The following is a 16522-nucleotide window of genomic DNA, read 5'->3' as shown; positions in this document are numbered from 1 at the left end:
ATAGTAACAAAATTTGGGTCAATCACAGATAAAATTTGCCTATGAATCATGCTTTTTAATATTTCAAAAATTTTACTAAAATTTTGGCAATTCACAAGCAAGACAATGTAGCAATAATTCAAACTTACCATGATGATTTATTAAGGATGCAGAATCCATATTATCGACTAAATCCTAATGGTTCCAAAATAAATTTGGGGTGTTCACGATTGTCATTTCAACTTTACCCAAATCACATTTAGGGCTCACATGAGGCTCAAAATTTTCTAGTGGTTCACTAAGAGAATTTTCAATATCCAAGTCCTCATTGACATGAATTTTCTCAAAATCTTTAATACTTTGATTGGGCTTTTCAATTTTGACATTTGTCTCGAAAATGGGTTCACTACTGAGACTTGAAAGGTCATTGCTGACATTAATGTCAGTCGCCTCTTGAGGGAAAGTTGTTTCTTCTAGGTGGTCATAAAATTTCTCGAAGACCGAGTCATCAAGACTGACATAGGATTGGTCTTCTAGAGTTTCTATTTTTCAAAATGATGAGATGTGGAGCATCTCTTCATACATCGTTTCTAAAACTGGTTCAACAATAAATCCATGCATAGGAAGATCCTCAATTTCAAATGAGGGTTCCTTCTCGATTTCATCAAATTCATCGAACAATGCATCAAACACTGTATCAAGGATAGGTTCCTCTTCATTCTCCTTATCGAATATCGATTCACCTATAATTTTACGAAAAGGCACCTAAGGAGGATCCTTTATGGAAATGATATGAGTGCGACTGATTTCATCGCAATGGGATTCTTTTTCATGATCCGAATCAATTTCAAAATCATCAAGAAACAATTTTTTTTTCGTCCTTGCAACTCACATACGAGGTTTCCTCTAACCTGACCCTAGCATTAGTATTCTTGAATGAGGTGGGTTGGGTTGGGGACGAAAAGATGAGATGGGCGTACAAGGGCTTTGGCACGATTCCCTATGAGAAGAATTCACATAATTGGACTTCAGATTTGGAGTATGAGACTCACAATTAGATCTTCTAGGCGGCTCCATTTGTCTATACGAATACGAAAAATGATATGGGTCAGACCCACGAACAAAATTGGACTGCCTATAAGAACTCAAGGATTGATGTAGATACGATATGTGTCGAAGCTCTTTCTCTAACTCCAGTTCACAAAGTTTCGATTTTATCCATGCAAGTCGTGTTTGCTCAACAAAAATTTGACTTTGTAGATTCTTAGCTTTCTTATCCCGTTCTGACTCAAATTTATCATTAGAGTCATAAGAATGTGTCCTACGCGTTCCTCGGGAACCGTGCTGACTTTGCTCAGATGACCTCTTTCGCTCTTTGGTAAAATCCTCCATTCTACAACTTAGATCTTTGAGTTTATACTGCAGGGTTCGAGTTCCATCCCTAAGGTTGTGAATTTTCTTTTTAAGGTTATACTCGCTTCGACCCCTACATCCTATTCGCCCAGACGCGGTGGATGGTTCCTAAAAAAAAAATTTCTGGGGGACCATAAACAACGGGGTCATGTCAGATTAAGAAATCTGACAACCCTCACTCTGACACAAAATTATGTAAACCCTCGCGACAATAAGTCAATGATATGATCTGATACCAAATGATGCAGACTCAACACAAGAACCAATCCACAATCCAAGATCTAAATGGATCTCGATACATGCAAAAGCTATTAATATGCAGACGAGTCTAAACAGGACTCTGGAAAACAAAAATTCGGGGCCCGAGCACTCTGTTTCGACAGAGGTGACCCAAACAAAAAAGTTGTATGACACACACACCTTAATATCGAATCCAAAATCATAGAAATCAGAGCTGCATTGTCCGATCCACGGATGTGAATCTGAACTAGTGGGACTAGACTTTGACAGACTGACTGGACTCGACAGACAACTTATTGAGGGCTCTCTGAGAGGCTTAAGGGCCTTTTGAGGAGACCTTTTGGGGACCTCAAAGGGCTCTTCGGAAGCTCATTTGAGGGCTCACTGCACGATCAACCGCTTTCCTGTAAAACAAAACATAAAACAAGAACAAAACACAAACGAACTAGACAGAAATTTACTGTTAGTTTAATAAAAAAAATCATGAAACAAGATTTTAACAAGCTATTCTAACAAACTCTAACAAACTAACTAATCATGTAATAAACTAAAACAACCTAATAACACACTATCTAATATTTGTAACAAACTAATTACTTGAAACAATATAAATAAACTAGCTATTTAAAATAGTCAAATGACAAAGTAATTATGAAGTAACAAAAATGTGAACAACATTACTAAATAAAATATAACTAAACCTACAATAAACTAAAACTCATTAAAAATCTTATCTCAAGAAAATGTGAACTAACCTAATCGACAATGAAATATTAGACCAACAAATTACCCATAACATGTTCAAAACACATTAACTTCAGAAATTAACACACTGTTAACCTAATGCAGATTTGTTGAGTACACTAATAAACTGCAAAAAATATGAATTAAACTATGATGAATTAATTAAAACGTAAAAGAGAAAAAGTCTACTGCAAACTAATTAAATAAATAGGCAAATAATGAATCAACACTTATCTAACGATGCCTAAAAAGAAAACTCTAATTAGATCACGCCTATGATGATCGACTATACAAGGTTAATGAGATGCTCACGTTATAATGCAGCAATAAAGAAAACAGAGAGATTGCGTGATCAAAGGATCACATAGGCAATTTTCTTGTTGCCGCTCAATAGAGAATTTGTGAACACACGAATGCACGCTTGCTAATGCTATCATGCTGGGTATGATCTAAAAAAATATAAAAAACAATGTGACAAACAACAACTATAATCTATGATCAAACTATTGATGAGAATCAAATTTTTAATGTATGCTAAATAACTCAATCAAGCAATAACCGATTTATGATAGAAAACTCGCTAAACTAATGTTACGATGCATATGCTCTAATCTAATATGTAAAACCAAGAGAATGTAAAAATCATATTGTCCTATATGCAATAATGATGATGAATTAGTATGAAACATGCAACGAACCAAAAATATATAAAGAGAGGAGGGAGAAGAAGCAAACCTCACGATTCGCCTCCGATGGAGGGGTTGAGAAGAAGAAGTGATATTTTCTCTAGGTTGCACGTACCTTCGACGATGGGGACAAAGAGAAGCCGATGATAGCAGAGATTAGAAGCAAGACAAAACAAGATAAAAAGAAGAAACAGGGGAGGAACTGACCATAAGTGAAACAAGTGAAGAAGAGAAGAGAGGGAGGGTGGCAGAGGACACATTTTCCAAAAGTGAAGACACCTTTCATGACTGGAAAATTAGAATTTAAAATAAAAAATTAGGTCACATGATTTTTTCAGAAGATGTCCGATTAATTTTCAAAATTTCTAAAAGACCTCCTCTAGAAAAACATGTTTTCAAAGAGAGGACACTTCTAAACCAAATGAAATACTAATTAAACACTTCTAAACTAATTAAACTAAGAATTAAAAAGTTTTGAACAAAATTAAACAATGAAAAATGCAGTGAAGAACTTAAAATATGCAATTTTTTTTCTTTATTTTCAATTTAAAGTAGTTTCTCGAAAATGCTGATAAGAATGGGGTTTTAATGCAATTTTTCACTGGATCATGCATAGAATAGTGTGAATAAAATGCAAAACTTATGCATTATCACCACCACCAACAGGGTTCAAAGAAGACAATGAGTTATTTCTACACCATGACAACGACAAAGCTGGACCAGGATGCCAATGTCATTAAAGGTACCCTTTCTATTACTGAATTTAGTGATAGAGTCCTTTTTTATACAAGAGCAACTCACTCCTTTGTTTCTACCCATTTTTCTTGTATATTGAGTGTTTGCCCTATAAATTTGAATCATGTACTTGATGTTATAACTCTTTTGAGTGATAGCCTGAAGGTATCTCCTTGATATAGAGGTTTTAATAGTAGAACAAAACCTATCCGACAACCTGATCATCTTGGATGTGATTGGGTATGATGTCATCATAAGGATAGATTGGTTATACAAGCATTATTCTTGCATGTACTATCGAGAGAGGTGAATCAAGTTTATTCATCTAAATCAACATGTCCTGGAATACATGGCAGAAAAGCCTTTGGAAAAAGTCAAGTTGATCTTCACCATGAAAGCTCAGAGATAGGTCGAGATTGACTGCAAAGCTTTCTTAGCTAGTGTCACACTGTTAGAGCCAAGATTGACCAACTTAAAAGACTTGGACGTGGTGAAAGAGTTTGATGACGTATTTCTGGAGGAGCTACTTGGGTTACTTCATACCCAGAAAGTTGATTTTTCCATAGAATTGGTGCTTGAAATGACTACAATCTCTAAAGCTCCATATTGGATGACACCAGCTAAGCTCGAAGAGCGAAATAAGCAGTTATATGAACTGCTTGATAAAGGATTTATCATGACTAGTGTATCGCCATGGGGTGCATCAATTCTTTTTTATGAAGAAAAATGATGGGTCTTTGAAGTTATGCATCTAAGATACTTAACCAGGCGACTATCAAGAATAGGTACCCATTACCAAGGATCGAGGACTTATTCGATCAACTTCAAAGAGCCAAGGTAATTATAATTTAAATAATTTTTAGATTTTATACCCTAATTAAGAACATAGAATTCTGACTTTTAATTAGATTATTAGTATTTTGAAGGTATTTTTCAAGATTGATCTATGATTTGGATATCACCAATTGAGAATCAGGGATGAGGACATCACTACGACAACATTCAAAACATGGTATGAGCACTAAGAGTTCATAGTTATGCTCTTCGGACTTATAAACACTCCATCAACATTTATATATCTTATGAACCAAATATTCAGATTATACTTTGATCAATTTGTTATTGTCTTTATTATCCTAGTTTATTCGGATAGCATGGAGGAACATAAAAATCATTTTAGGGTCATTATAGAGACCCTTAGAAGACACTAACTCTACGTTAAGTTCTCTAAGTGCAAGTTCTGTCTTGAGGAGGTCATGTTTCTGGGCCAAATAATATCAAAGAATGAAGTATTTGTGGATCCATCGAAGGTAAAGGGATCAAATTTTTTTTATTATTCAAGGAATTTAGTTAAAAATTTTAAGGACTCTATTGGATTTATGAAATCGGTGTTTAGATTTATGAAGGTGTTGAGAGTGTTGAAATGGAAGCCATCACAGAAAATCACAAAGATATATAGTTTTTTGGGGTTAGCAGAGTACTATAAGCGATTTATACATGATTTTTCATGGATTGCTCTGCCTATGACCAAGTTACTACGAAAGATGAATAAGTTTGTATGGGATGCAAAGTGCGTTGAGAGCTTCAAGACTCTGAAGGAAAAGCTCACTACAATCCTAGTTTTGACCTTGCCATTTGGGCAAGAAGGTTTCATAGTTTACATAGATGCCTCAGATAAGGTTTTGTGAGGTGTTCTTCTACAGCATGGGAAGTTGATAGCCTACACTTTCTGACAACTAAAGGTGCATAAAAGTAATTATCCTACTCATAACCTAGAGTTAGTTGCAGTTATTTTCACTTTTAATATTTGAAGACACTACTTGTACGATGAACAATTTGAGGTATTCACCAATCACAAGAGCCTCAAGTACATATTTACTTACAAGGAGATGAACATGCAGCAACACAGATGATTAAAATTTGTAATATATTACGAGTTCGCGATTGCCTACCTCCTAGGGAAGGCAAATGTGATGGTAAGCACCCTTAGCGGTAAAGCAAGCAATATTTTGGCTAGTCTATAGAGCCTGACTAAGGATCTTATTAAGTAGAGTCCTTTCAGATAAAATCAATAAAGGATTAACATATCCAGTATGGTCGTAAGGACTGAATTGATAAACAAGATTATTGATAAACTAAAAGAGGATCTGCAGTTTAACAGGACGAGTCAGTCCTGCATCTAGAAAAAGATATGAGTATATGGTTTGGGCGTAGGCTATGGGTGCCTAGTGACCCGCAAATTCTAGAAGAGATTCTAAATAAGGCCCACAAAAGCTGGTACACCATCCACCCTAATAGTACCAAGATGTACAAGGATATGCAAAGGAGGTAAAAATTTCAAATAACTTTAATTAAATTTATACCTCTATAATAAAAGACTGATCTTTACCTCTACCCTTTAACTTTTCACTTAATGGTGGATGGGTATGAAAAGAAAAGTAGCCAAGTATATATCTAGATGCTTGACCTGTTAGCAGATCAAGATAGAACACAAGACCTGATGGGTTAATACAACAGATTGAGATCCCTCAGTAGAAGTGGGAAGGAATCATGATGGACTTTATGATTGGTTTAACCAAGACCCATAGGGGTAATGATGCAATTTTGGTAATAGTGGATCGACTCACCAAGTCAGGTCATTTCTTTCTTATCCGATTCGAACAATCATTAGAGAGTTTGACATATCTGTATGTGAAAGAGATAGTGCGGCTACACGGTGTGCCACTATCAATTATATCTGATAGAGATCTAAGGCTCATGTCAAAGTTCTGGAGATAATTACAGAAGACCTTGGGTATAATTAAAGTTCAATATAACCTTTCATCTATAGACAGTCGTTCAGTCAGAGCGGATGATCCAGACATTAGAGGACATATTGAGAGCATGTGGCTTGGACTGAAAAGGCAGGTGAGATAGATATGTTGTTCTGACAGAGTTTGCTTGTAACAATAGCTATCACGCCAGTACAGGGATAGCGCCTTTCAAGGCACTATGTGGGTGACTGTGTAGATCACCAATCTATTGAAACAAGGTTGGTACGAGAACATTGAAGGCACTAATGGTTATTGATCACTACATTGAGCAGGTGCGAAAGATACGAGATATACTCTTGACAACTCAGCGTAGACAAAAGAGTTACGCGGACCAACAAAAAAAAACTCACTTTGAGGTGGGAGAGTTTATTTTTGTCTGAGTGTCTCCCATCAAAAGTGTATTTAGGTTTGGCAAGAAAGAGAAATTAAGTCCCAGATATGTTGAACCATTCGAGGTTCTGAAGAGGATAAGCACAACAACTTAGTGACGTTACCGCCTCAGTATGTGCGAATTCATAATGTGTTTTATGTGTTCATGCTACGTAAGTACGTGCATGATCCATCCAATATAATCTGGTATGAGGTTGTAGAGTTACAGAAAATAAATGCATGCGAGCACTAAATAATGCATTAAGAAAATAAATAAATTTGATTAAAAAGTGTACATTTTTCAACGAAAGAATCAAATGACTTGTTATTTGATGTTGTGATTATTGTAAATCTTGTGATCTCTGCAACATAGAAAATGAGAAATCAATAAACTCAAAGATTACATAGAGATATGGTTAAATTTTTAAGTTATAAAGTTCTAAACTGTAAATTATAAGGTATAAAGTTCTAAACTGTAAATTATAAGCTATAAAGTTCTAAATTATAAACTTAAAATTAACATAATCAACTACTTCACTTCATCATGTAAGGTTCAAAATAAAAATACATATCAAACCAATAAAATATTAGAAGACCATAACAAAAAAAGTAACATAAAAGTTTTTAAGTTGGACTACTCCAACTACATCATCAAAAGAATAATTAATAATTCAAGAGTACATTAATTTGTCATCTTTCTCTTCTCCTTCAAGTCAGTAATAGATCGAGAACTTTTTGCATCATCACGTGCTTCTTGTCCTCTACGACCATGCCTTCTACTCCTTCCTTCATTTTCTATAATGAAGATGTTAAAAAATTAAAATGTTCAAAAACCATAATTTAAAATATAAAAAATACATGTATAGAAAAAAGTAAAAATAAAAAATACAAGATCAACATACCTTGCCTAGGTCTCATGCTAAAGAAACGATCAATCTTGCCTCGAGGAACTGATGGTCGCTCTTGTATATCTATAATTCTACTAGCTCTATTAGATTGATTTGTATCCTCTTCAACTTCATTTGTACTTATGATTATTGGAGGTAATGAAGCTCTTGGTTGTGCATTTTTGGGTTTGGATTTGAAAATAGTGCTTGATTGTTGTGAACTATCATCCAAATCTCTCCAAGAACGCCTGTTTCAGATTAAGGATTGCAGGGAACATGTGTTACGGAGGAAGACAATACCTCTTGTGAAGGTGCACTAATAATACCACAGAATCGAAGAGTGTACGCGAGAGCCTAAAGTCGGTATGAAGGAGACATACCCTCACTTATTAGAGTAAGTTTTTTAATTTTACATGATCATTCAATAATATCACTATTTTTCTCTTGGTAATAACCAAGAGGGGGAAAGGATGCCCACCAATTTGGCCAAGAAAGACTTGTTGTAAACAATGGCCTTTTGGCACTCTATGCGGACAAGTATCATTCCGGTTTAGTCATTTATTAATTAACCAACATATCAATGCATAGCTGATTTTTTATTTTTATTTTTTGAAAGAGTCAATCTGATTCAAATAAATATATGTTAAAGCATTATATGACTTTCACTCAAAAAAAACTTCTCTAAAAAAAAGAAGACTTTCACTCGAAAAAACATTATAGGTGGCCCGACTTGGTTCATAATACGTCATGCTAAGAATATCTAAAGCATAAAATCAAATGCCAAATCACGTTGACATAGATAATGAACCTTGCCGCTATTCTCTCTCTCTCTCTCTCTGACATGGTACACATGACTATACACTAAATCCTAATCGTCCAGATGCATCAGTTGGATGGTTAGGATCATCATAGATGTCAGAGGACAGATACTTTTTAGAGAGCTCTTCCAACTGATGTCCAAACGTAACGCAATTGATGTCATCTAAAAGAGATGCTATGGCAATTAAAAACCTCACCCTATTGGGGTGGCCATAGTTGAATGACACCATTTGGCATCATGTGGGAGTTTCTACCGGTGGAGGCTTAGAATTCCAACATCAGAACCCACAGGGCAATGGGCCGGGCGGCCCGTCCGGATTTGGGCCTAAAAGTCCCAAGCTCGGCCCAAACTGGCTTTTGGCCCTACCCGGCCTGTGTATATATAACATAAAATATATATTATATTTTATGTTATATATATTTAGCGGGCCGGGCTGGCCTGTTGCCCACCTCTCTCTCTCTCTCTCTCTCTCTCTCTCTCTCTCTAGTACACTGAACGTTCAGCATGAGAACAGATCCCATCATCTCACATATGATGGCATACAACCTGCACTGAATCCTAGTCATCCCCAATGAACGAAAAAGACGATAGTGAGAGGGGGGTGAGAACTGATCGGGTGATTTGACATCTCACCATCCATTATGGTGATCAGTGGTCACCATTATGCCGGAAGATGATGACCTGATCTGCTCTCGAGTTTCTTTCCCTCTATCAACTCAATCCCTTGCTTTTTTTCTTAAAACCACAAACGTTTCAATGACAAAGAAACTGGTGAAGTATCTTAAAAAAAAAAAAAAACAAGAAGAAACTGTTGAAGTGTCATGTTCCTCGAGGTCATGTTATGATGCAAATTTTTTATTTTCTATAGTTTTTCACTTAAAGAGGAACTTGGAACCATGGAATTGGCCCATTCAAAAAACAAAGCAGGAAGGACTTTTTTTTTTGGGTCGTTGAGGGTATTTCTTTTGGGGCGCAGATCAGGTCATGCTGAACATGAGCGTTTTTGCTCATGCGGACATCGTGGCCGTCTGTTTGCATTTTGGATGAATGCCACGTGGTTTTGTTGACTTTTGAGCTTTTTAAAATGCAAATCGGACGGCCATGATGTCAGCATGAGCAAAAACGCTCATGTTCAGCATGACCTGATCCGCTTCCTTACGACACTTTTAAAAAATCATCACCATCAGGGAGGCAATAAAAAGAAACATACCATTAAAATAAAAATAGCAATAAGCAGAATAACTCCATAAATTTTCGGGTGTTGAATGACCTGAAAAAGTAGTAAACGAGTTAGTTATGTTTTGGACATGAGATCTGTCAATCCAAGCTTGCCATGGTTTTAGACGGTGTCATACGAATGCCTAAAGCGTGAATGAGAGAGAGAGAGGGAGTCGACTCATGCACACCTTGCCATCCCTTCCCGTCTTGAGTTAGCCCTTCCATTCTCTTCCTTGTTCTTCCTTTAGTCGCAGAGCAATGATCCATGCGTCCTTTCTCATCCTTTTTGGAATAGCAGCATTTATTCATCGCAGGGTTTAAGCTACTAGCTAGCCTGCAATCCCTTGTGTATAGTTCATCAGTTGGTTCTCACAGTTTCCCATCTCACCCGCAAAAGGCGAGAAGAAAAGGCAAGAAAACGCCTTCTAGAATCCACATTCTTGTTGTTGACAGTAAGAAGAAGAATGGAAATGAGGAAATTGCACCTTTTCATTTGCTTCTTCTTCTGTCACGTTGTAAACCACCGGGTGGGCAGCGCCACCTCAGGCGAGAAGCAAACATACATTGTGCACACCATGGAATCCCAGATCCCGGCCAGCTTCGTGAGCCCCAGAACGTGGTACCAATCGACACTTGATTCTGTCTCAGACTCAGCGGAAGGGAGCAGCATCATATACACATACTCAGAGGTGCTCCAGGGTTTCTCAACGCGGCTGACCCCGACGGAAGCCGAGTCCCTCCGTGGGAAGCCCGGTGTTCTCGCCGTGCTATCAGAGATGGTCTACCAACTCCAAACGACACGTACGCCGGAGTTCCTCGGACTCAATGCTGCGAACGGCCTGCTACTGGAATCCAAAGAAGGGAAGGACATCGTGATCGGTGTGCTTGACACTGGTGTATGGCCGGAGAGCAAATCCTACGATGACTCCGGGCTCGACCCTGTTCCAGCCAAGTGGAAGGGCGAGTGCACAGCTGGAAATAATTTCAATGCAAGCAGTTGCAACCGGAAGCTCATCGGCGCCCAGTTCTTCTCCACTGGTTATGAGGCTTCTAATGGCCCGATCGATGAAACGAAGGAGTCGAGGTCCCCCCGAGACGACAACGGCCATGGTACCCACACGTCGAGCACGGCTGGTGGTGCCCCCGTCCTCGGTGCAAGCCTCTTCGGCTACGCCGCTGGGACTGCACACGGGATGGCCACGCGCGCACGGATCTCTATCTACAAGGTATGTTGGTCTCCCGGCTGCTTCAGCTCGGACATCCTTGGCGCGATGGATAAGGCCATCGTTGATGGTGTGGACGTTCTCTCCCTCTCCATTGGTGGCACTGCAAGCTACTCCCACACAGACAGCATTGCCATCGGCGCCTTCACGGCCATGGAGCGCGGCGTCTTCGTCTCGTGCGCTGCCGGAAACAGTGGGCCTTTGCCCTCCAGTATCTCAAACGTTGCTCCCTGGATCATGACCGTCGGAGCTGGCACGATCGACCGCGACTTCCCAGCGTATGTCGCCCTCAGTAACAGGAAGAACTACACCGGTGTCTCACTATACAGCGGGAAGGGCCTGCCGAAGACACCGACTGTGCCGCTTGTCTATGCCGGCAATGCCAGTAACATGACGAGTGGGAACCTCTGCTTGAATGGGACGCTCTTGCGGGAGAAGGTCGCTGGGAAGATTGTGCTTTGCGACAGCGGGGTCAACGGCAGGGTCGAGAAGGGCACTGTCGTGAAGGCTGCAGGTGGTGTTGGAATGATCATCGCCAACACCGCGGCCAATGGAGAGAAGGTGCTCATCGCCGACGCGCACCTCCTTCCGGCAGTGGCCGTCGGCCAGAAGAATGGTGACGAGATTCGGAGGTACCTCTTCTCCAACCCAAACACGACGGCGACGATCGTCATCGGTGGGACGAGGGTCGGGGTTGAACCCTCCCCGGTGGTCGCGGCGTTCTCCTCGAGGGGGCCGAACCCGGTCGTGCCCGGGATCCTGAAGCCCGATGTGATCGCACCGGGAGTAAACATCCTCGCCGCGTGGACGCAGGCCGTGGGACCCACAAGGCTCGCACTCGACGACCGTCGGGTCAACTTCAACATCGTGTCTGGGACGTCCATGGCGTGCCCACACGTGAGTGGGCTGGCAGCGCTGCTCAAGGGCGCTCGGCCCAACTGGAGCCCCGCGGCCATCAAGTCCGCGCTCATGACCACCGCCTACACCACATACAGGAACGGGAGGCCGCTGCTGGATGCTGCTGCGAGCGGGCCGTCAACGCCGTTCGCTCACGGCGCTGGGCATGTGGATCCACAGAAGGCGCTGGATCCGGGCCTGGTCTACGACATCTCCAGCGACGACTACCTGGGCTTCCTTTGCGAGCTTGGATACTCCCCGAACCAGATCGCGGTGGTGGCCCGACGCAACTTCACCTGCAACGGAGGAGCGGTTGGACTGAACTACCCGTCTTTCGTGGTGCGCTTCGTCTCTGGCAACCTCCAGCAGAACATCACGCTCAGGAGGACAGTGACCAACGTGGGGCCGGCGAGCTCGAGCTACTCCGCATCCTTCGCCTCGCCCTACGCGGTGAAGACGGTGGTGGATCCACAGTTGCTGAGATTCACACAGACGGGGCAGAAGCAGAGCTACACCGTCAGCTTCACGTCGAGCTCGCTGCCTGTCGGGACGTCCAAGTTCGGGTACTTGAAGTGGTCCGATGGGCAGCACATGGTGCGCAGCCCCATTGCCTTCATTTGGGAATGACAGAGAAAGAGACTCTCTCTCTCTCTCTCTCTCTCTCTCTCTCTCTCTCTCTCTCTCTCTCTCTCTTTGGTTTTCTCAAAAGCAGTCCATGACTACTGTAGCCAATAAACTCTCTCTGTCTCTCTATTTGGTTTTCTCTCAAAGCATTGTCCATGACTTCTGTTGCCAATAAACTCTCTCTGTCTCTCTATTTGGTTTTCTCTCAAAGCATTGTCCATGACTAGTGTTGCCAATAAAAAACGCCATTTGGGCCTCTCTCTCTCTCTCTCCTGTTTTTTCTTTTCTGAAATTCCTAACACAGGTCAGTTTTTTTGAGCAGTGGCCAAAATAAAGGCCTGGTGTAACCGTGTAACCTACCATTTTGCTAAACATACTCTTGTAAGTTGTAATCACTTTTTTCTCGTTCATTTATATAGTTGTTATGAATCTGATCCAAATTTGTACACATGATATCATTACCAAAATTTGCATTAGATCTGATTTTTTAATCTAACTTTTGAATTTAGGGCTTAGTTTTAGATTTGAATCCAACTTTGATCTCACCATAAACCTATTGAATTTCCAAGAAAAAGTTCTGTAATTAGACGAAATTTTTACCCAACCTAGTATTAATGCTTATTTTGTTCCATCTTGGATCCCAATAAGTCCACATATATTTGTTAATGATCTAACCCAAATTCATATACGTCCAGTACATCGAATTCTTAGAGATCATGAACTTTGTCATGTTCAGCAACCATTTTTTTTTATTTGTTCCAATTCTGGTTGCTTGTCTTTTGTTATTCAGAAGACAAATTTGCAGAAAAATTACGCAAAACGAGCCAAATCGTACCTTGATGCAAAGAGGCATTACTTTCAAGTCTTTGAATTTTACCAATTATTATTTGTATGTTCGTATGTGCTCAAGCATGTCATGCATACACATATGAAGTATCAAACCAAGCTGAGCCTTTGGTTGATCCAGCTTGATTTGTTAGCTTGTCAAACTTGGACATTATTGGCTTGAGATCGGATCACAAGCCTAATTAGTAATTACTAAAACAGAGAGAATCCTGTAGATCTGCATGGACTCGAGCCTGAGCTGTTCATAAATGGCTCGGCTCATTTGCAAGTAATCGCAATTCAGTGGCATCGCAATTCCCATCAACTATTACTGATATTTATGTGGCTTTGCATGTAAGGCTGGAATTGGGCTCTTAAAGAACGCGTTCTAATTAACTCGTAAAATAGGCTCAGTAAGTCAAACATGAACAGTAAGTGTTCGGCTCTTGACATGTATAAGCTCATTAAGTAATAATAAATATATTTTAGATATATTTTACATCATATAATATAGTGTGCAGAGTGCAGTTATATAATTGAAGTATCTTTGGTACGTAAGCAATAGATTTGGAGATAAAATTTTATTTCTTCCAGCTTTGAAACAATGTATTTTTTTTATTAGTTTCTTCAGTTGCTTCCCTGTGTTTGGACTCCAAAGGAATGCATCTACATCCCCAGAGAAACTCGGAGTCATTGGTTCTGATCGTTGCCGGAAGGACAAACCACCAGGTTGGTTGCCGGAAGGACAAACCACCAGGTTGGTTTCCTTCGATTTAATGTTACGAGTCTTGATATTCTATTGTAACTGGTCGGGGTCGGACAAACCCTAGCTTGCTAATCAAAACAACTTACATTGATGAAAGACTAAAGAGAAGGATAGGGATGGCTTTGGGGATGAGTACTGGAACCAATTTGGTCATATTTAGAGTTAGATGCATAGAGCCTGTACTGAAGCTAAGATTTGATTATTCCCTGGTACATCCAACCATAGTGACAAAAGTTCAAAACGGCAAAATCTTGGGAGATTTTGAAATTTTTCATAAATCTCGCATTTTTTCTTCGGCAAAATCTTGGCAATAAAAACTAAATTAAAAATATAAAAGATTAATTTTTATGAGAAAATATAAATAAAACACATTTAGAAATGAAAATCTCATGATAAATATCAGATAAAACGGTAAATATCACGATATTTGTCACGGTTTGAAAATCTCGCGAGAAATTGCTGTTTTAAACTTTCAGGCAATTTCTCGCAATATTTTTATAAATCTCACGATAATTGTTATAGAGCATCCAACATATGTATAAAATCATCGTATATAAAAAGAACAATCAAGCATGGGATACGATTACTTCGAACAAGCTCCAACTATATTTTGTGGCAACAGCATTGCATATGTTCGTGAATCCAGTTTTTCACAGTCGAACGAATCCTATCAACATTGATTATCATTTTGTGCACGAGAAGTTGCTCAATGACAATACAAGCTGCAAATATATTTACCAAGCTTCTTATCAAATCAGCTTTTCAAGGTATCATTCCCAAACTCGGCCTTGAAGCCTTCCTCGGCCAAGTTTGAAGAGGGTGTTATTAGGGCTTTCAACGGGTCAGGTTTGTATCATGTACCCTACCCGACCCTGAATTCTGAGGTATGGGCATGCAAAATGCTGATCCGAACCTGATGCGTTCCCATTTAGGAACTATATTCAAATTCTCCGAGATCTAGACTCATATCCAAAAAAAGGTCACCCAAGCTCAAACAAAAGTCTTCAAGGTCTAAAACCGCTCAATTGGAGTTCTATGAAGCGGACCCAAGTGGATCGGATCCACCAAGTCAAAATTCAGCCTCCCAAACCCGAACCACCAATAGAGGCATTCTTGGTATTAATAAAAATTTGTAGGTCCACCTTGGAGGATGCCCGATAGTAGGTTTTACTTATAATAGATTTCTTGCTAAGTAAGTTAGGTGTTAACTAGTTAGGTTTTATCTCTTTTAGTTAATGAGTTCTTGTTTTTTGTATTTCCCCTTTGATTTGATCTTGGAAAATGTGTAAGCCATGGCCTATATAAAGTCCTAGCACTTTGTTATGGTAAGGAATCAAATTACAAAATAGATTTGAAAATCTCTCTCCTTGGGCGTGACCCTCTCTCTCTTTCTCTTACCTACTCCTGTCCCTTAGGCCTTCACTCACTTTTCCATTAGCCCCTAGGTCCTCATCTGCTCTAGGTTCCTCTGCCTTGAGCCACCCTGAACTCTAGTACTCCAAGCAATCCTGGACTAGGTTGCAGCCCAGTCCATTGAATGTGTGAATCAATCGGGCGTTCGATGGTTCGACAAGTCACCTTGACGAACCACTGCTCTGATGTGTTTCAGCCTCTAGCTAAATGCGACCCGGACCAACTTCAGAGAGTCATCCCAACCTTATCCTAAGCTTAGGCTTACCTTAACCCCTTGCCAAACCCATTGAACCTTACTCAGTCAAGTTTTGCTCTGCTGTTAACTGCAAAAATGGACCCAACTTGCAAACCTTGTATCTTCTTGAACAGACCTCATCTACCTCTCAAATTTTAACCCTAGGTGTTCCCACGTGTCTCCAAGCTACCCTAAAAAAATAGCCTCAAAAAATACCCCAGTAATGAGATGTTAATTTTTTACTGAAACCTGCGAAGCCCAAAACCCATTTTATTTCAGTCCCTACATGTCCAGAAGCCTCACTGAAAAAAGCAATCATTTTTGTTCAGCCATTTAGGAGAAATCATTTTTTTTATAAAGTCTATTAGAACCAAACAGAACCTGTTTTGAACTTGACCATATTTTTTACCGAACCCAAACCTAGGTTTAGACCTAGGTTCAGACCTAGGTTCAGACCCAGTCTCACAGTGTGACCACTATGAACATAATAGAGCCCAACCCAAGCAATATGCAGGTTGGGTTTAGGTCTTGATTTTTGCCTTGTACCCTACTTGACCTAAGTATTTTATACGTATTTTTAATTTTTTTTCTGAAATTATCCGAGTTCGAGTTTGGGATTCCATTTTCGTGACCCG

General features: G+C 39.8%; 1 pseudogene across 1 annotated transcript; it reads left to right on the top strand.

The window, feature by feature from the left end:
• Nucleotides 1-10374: 10374 nt before the first annotated feature.
• On the top strand, nucleotides 10375-13088 carry LOC149848615 (subtilisin-like protease SBT1.7 pseudogene; annotated as a pseudogene). The gene has a single exon (XR_016431670.1). The product of XR_016431670.1 is annotated as a subtilisin-like protease SBT1.7 pseudogene (transcript).
• The last annotated feature ends 3434 nt before the right edge of the window (nucleotides 13089-16522 follow it).

The sequence above is a fragment of the Nuphar pumila genome, chromosome 1 (genome assembly GCF_984573655.1).
Source record: "Nuphar pumila chromosome 1, dmNupPumi1.hap1.1, whole genome shotgun sequence".
Lineage (NCBI taxonomy): Eukaryota > Viridiplantae > Streptophyta > Magnoliopsida > Nymphaeales > Nymphaeaceae > Nuphar > Nuphar pumila.
Note: the sequence above shows the minus strand (reverse complement) of the source record. Positions and strands in the feature narration are given on the sequence as shown.